Genomic DNA, 5,106 nt, shown 5'->3' on the forward strand with positions numbered 1-5,106 from the left:
GTCCCAATGCTTATACTTAAGTGTCAGCTACTACCCCGAAGGACATTCATGTGACAGTGACAAAAGTGAAAGAGAAACAAGAAAGTGAATTTCTCTAAGTATGTGGAAGTAAAAACAGAGCCAAGAGAATTGCTGTTTCTGAGCAGAGAGATTGGATCTGAGAAGACAAAAAATTACATGGTTGTGTTGTGTGTGTGTGTGTGTGTGTGCCTGCGTGCGTGTGTGTGTGTGTGCCCGCGCGTGTGCGTGTGTGTCTCTGTGTGTGTGTGTGCCTGCGTGTATGTGCCTGCATGTATGTGTGTGTGTGTGCCCGCGCGCGTGCGTGCGTGCGCGTGTGTGTGTGTGCCTGCGTGTGTGTGTGTGTATGTGCCCGCGCGCGTGCGTGTGTGTCTGTGTGTGTGTGTGCCTGCGTGTATGTGCCTGCGTGTGTGTGTGTGTGTGTGTGTGTGTGTGTGTGTGTGTATGCGCGGGCGTATTTAAGCCAGAGGTCAGTGTTTTCCTTGGTCACTCTCCACCGTATTTATTTTGATGGGGTGAGGAGAATGGATCCAACATGGACAGCTCTGTGATTTCCCTAGGCTGACTGCCCAGTGAGCTTCAGGAAGCTTCTTCCCTGCCCCAACAACAGTGGGATTGTAGATACACACGGCACCCTAGTTTTTACATGGGTGCTAGGGGCTCCAAAGTCCTTCCTTTTTTAAAAAAAAGATTTATTTATTTAATATATAAGTACACTTAACTGTCTTCAGACACACCAAAAGTGGGCACCAGATCTCATTACAGATGGTTGTGAGCCACCGTGTGATTGCTGGGAATTGAACTCAGGACCTCTGGAAGAGCAGTCAGTGCTCTTAACTGCTGAGCCACCTCTCCATCCCCCAAAACCCCGTTCTTAAGCATATGAAATACTTTATAAACTGAGCCATCCTCCCAGGGTTTCCTTTTTCTCTTTATATTTTCCAATTCTTATTAAAGGAAGGTGGCACTAGTTTTATGATGAATAAAGGTTACAGTTGAAATCACTAGTGGAAGAGTTTGTTGACTAACAGCAGGGTTAGGCTGGAGAGATGGCTCATTGGTTAAAAGCACTTCTCACTCTTTACAGAGCATCCGTCTGGGTGCAGTACCCAGCACCCACATGTGGCTGACAACCATCTGTGTGTCTTAGTTAGGGTTTTACTGCTGTGAACAGACACCATGACCAAGGCAACTCCTATAAGGACGTTTTATTGGGGCCTGGGCTTACAGGTTCAGAGGTTCAGTCCATTATCATCAAGGCAGGAACATGGCAGCATCCAGGCAGGCATGGTGCAGGAGGAGCTGAGAGCTCTACATCTTCATCTGAAGGCTGCCAATGGAAGACTGACTTCCAGGCAGCTAGGATGAGGGTCTTAAAGCCCACACCCACAGTGGCAATTCTACTCCAGCAGGGCTACACCTTCTAAAAGTGCCACTCTCTGGGCTGAGCACATACAAACCATCACAATCTGTTACTCCAGTTCCAAGGGACTGACCCCTCTTCTGACTTCTATGGGGACCAGGCACACATGTGGTGCACATACATGCAGGCAAAACACTCATATATGTAAAATAAAACAAAATAAATATTTTAAAATTTAAATACCAACTGAATTATCTGTATTTAAAAATGGAAAATAGGGGTTGGGGATTTAGCTCAGTGGTAGAGCGCTTGCCTAGCAAGCACAAGGCCCTGGGTTCGGTCCCCAGCTCCGAAAAAAAGAAAAAAGAAAAAAAAAAAAGGAAAATAATGAGAAAAAAATTGTTTGAGACACTGTCTCACTATGTAGCCCTGACTGGCCTGAAACTAGCTATGCAGACCAGGCTGTCCTAGAACTTACAGAGATCATCCTGCCTTTGCCTCTGGGATTATAGGCATGCATGATCATGACCCGAACAAGTAATATTTTTAACTGGGATTCTCTCTGAGGTATTTGGCAATCAAAGCAAATGAAAAAAAGGGAGATTGATTCCACAACTTCATAAAGACGGACATCCCAATTTTTACTCTAAACGAGTCCAACCTTACCACTGAACTTTGAGTGAAACTTGTACTTTTTTTTTTTTTTTTTTTTTTGGTTCTTTTTTTCGGAGCTGGGGACCGAACCCAGGGCCTTGCGCTTCCTAGGCAAGTGCTCTACCACTGAGCTAAATCCCCAGCCCTGAAACTTGTACTTTTAATGTGCAGCCCAAAGAGTCTCTAAATTAGGCGGTGTTGAAGGGAGGATCTAGAAATTTTAGCTAGAAGCAGCTTCATTAAAATAAATATATTTTCCCCGAGGTAGCTGGTGTGAACACAGGAGCCTGGTGTGAACGGGGCGTTTCTCACCTGAAAGTTAGAGGTCACAGAACAATCACCTCCTGGTCCCAGGCCCATTCTTCCTTTGACAGAAAGGAATAGGGGTTAGCTAGGGTGGGCATAGCACAGTCTCTCCACCCAGCCAGCAGGCTCACACAAGCTAAGTGTTCTTTGTCCCTAAATATTTCTAGGACCACGTAGACCCAATCGTATTCCAGAGGTTGTTTTAAATACATAACCTTATAGGCAACCTACTTTTTAATAAGGGTTCAACATCTCCCCCAGCCCAGCAGAGGTAGTAGGAGAGAAAAGTTATTAGAATGTGGGTGAAGTGGACCTGTTCAGTAGTTCTTTGGCAGCTGTTCAGTCCCATAGCAAACACCAAATGGGACTGAGCTGCAGACCAGACCTCTAAGCAGGCAGACGCCTCACACGAACTGGCAGCTATAGTCCAGGCCTGAAGAAACTGCCAGGCTCTCCTGAGGCGAGTCCGAAGAGGCGGCGAGCTGCTTCAGGAACCTCACGAGCAGTTCTTGGGTGAGTTTCTCTCAGTGGCCATGTTACCCCAAGTTGAGATCAGCAGTGCTATATGAGGTGAACCAATACCTGGGTGTAGTTAGCAAAGAAGAGTGAGGCGGGAGATACCAAACCAATGTTCAGTGCTCATTTCCCACTGTCTGAGGGGGTCATACTTGTACTCCTTCATCAAGTGCCCTTTCATATGTTTGCCATATCCTTCCACCTGTGTCTGCTTCAGGAAAACATTCTTCCGAGTGTCTGCTTTAGCAAGATATCCTTTCACCTGTGTGCCCCAGTGAAACGTCATTTGACGCAACTGACTTTCCAAAGAAACAGAAGTTTCCACTTCATAACCTTTCTTGGAGGCGTTTACATTCTAACAAATCCTCATAACTCGGAAGCCTCCTAACCTCAGCACTACTCAGCACTCTCCCCCACCATACACGTCACGGAGGTCTTTAGGGGAAGGGAAGTGTCCTTAAGATGGAGGTTACTATGGAGCCCAGACTAGCCTAGAACTAGGATCTTCCTGGGCCACCAGCCTGCCTTCTGGTTGTCAAACCTTGAAGGAAGAATTGCACACTCCTCTGCCCTCTGGTACAGAACTCTAAGAGCCGTATCTCTCTCTTTGGCGACTCGGCACCACTCCACACATGACCTTCGCTTCTCGCCACCCGCCAGAACTCTCTGGATTCGTGGATGGAAGACGCACACGTGCAACCTTTATATTTCGAGATGCCTTAACTAGCTCAGTGGTTGGATTTTTCCGAACCTCCCCGAGGCTGGCACACACGCCCCTCTGGTATTCTTGAACTAATACTTGCTAAATCTATATTTTATCTCTGTTACACCAAACCCCATCAGGGGGATGGCCCCTGGGGCCACTCGTTTGGATTCTTACATGGCGGGCCTTTAAGTCTGATCTTTCTTCTTCTATGTCATGGCGTGGTTTGTCCTATGCCCCTCTCATGGTAGACTCCCTTCCTCTTCTCCCTTGCGTTTCTTGCCTGGAAATCCTAAAAAGTCCCGCCTCTTTCACCCAGCCCAGCCATTAGCTGTTAGTTCTTTATTGTTCAATCAAAACCTGATGTGGTACAGGGACCCTCAGCATCTGGAGATGTAGATTCCCATGTGATTTTGTGATAAAGCACTAGAACCCATCCCTGACACTCCAGGCAGTACTACTGTGTGTGTCTGTCTCCATCCCGTAATTGGAGAAAGCATAACTGTACATCTATAAATGTGTGTGCCCCAGACATGGCTGTGTCTTAGTTGCTCTTCTGTTACCATGACAAAACAGCATGACCACAACACCTTACAAAAGAAAGCATTTAGCTGGGTGGTGGTGGCACACCCCTTTAATCCCAGCACTTGGAAGGCAGAGGCAGGAGGATCTCTGAGTTCGAGGCCAGCCTGGTCTACAGAGTGATTCCGGGACAACCAGGTCTATACAGAAAAACCCTGTCTCAAGAAAAAAATCATTTAATTTGGGGCTCAGAGTTCCAGAGGTTGAGGGTCCATGACCATCATGGCAGAGGGCTTGGCAACAGACACACAGACAGGGTGATGGAGAGTCGCTGAGGTTTTCATCCTTATCTGCAAGTAGGAAGTACAGAGGGAAAGATTCTTTTTGAGGATTTGAAACCTCAAAGCCCGCCCTCAGTGACACACCTTCTCCAACAAGGCTATATCTCCTAGTCCTTCCCAAATAGTTCCAACAACTGGGGAGCAAGTATTCAGTGAGCCTGTAGAGGTCAGTCTTAGTCACTGTTCTAATGCTGTGAAGAGGCATCATCTTAGTTCAGTTTACTGTTGCTATAATGAAAGACCATGGCCCAAAGCAAACTGGTGAGGAAAAGGTTCATTGGCTTACATTTCCACATCCTTGTCCATCGTTAGAAGAAGTCAGGACAGGAACTCAAACAGGGTAGGAACCGGGGGCAGGAGCTGATGCAGAAGCTATGGAGGGGTGCTGCTTGCTGGCTTGCTCCTCATGGCTTGCTCAGCCTACTTATAGAACTTAGAATCACGCACCCCAGGGGTGGTTCCCACCCACAGTAAACTGGTCTCTCCTCCACCAATCACTAATTAAGAAAATATACTTTAGCTAGCTCTAATGGAGACATCTTCTCAATTGAGGTTCCCTCCTTTCAGATGACTCTAGCTTGTGTCAAGTTGACATAAAACTAGCCAGGACATGCCAGGCAGTGGTGGCACAAACCTTTAATCCCAGCCGTCAGAGGCAGAGGCAGGAAGATCTCTGAGTTTGA

Source organism: Rattus norvegicus, chromosome 4 (assembly GCF_036323735.1).
Source record: "Rattus norvegicus strain BN/NHsdMcwi chromosome 4, GRCr8, whole genome shotgun sequence".
Taxonomy (NCBI): Eukaryota; Metazoa; Chordata; class Mammalia; order Rodentia; family Muridae; genus Rattus; species Rattus norvegicus.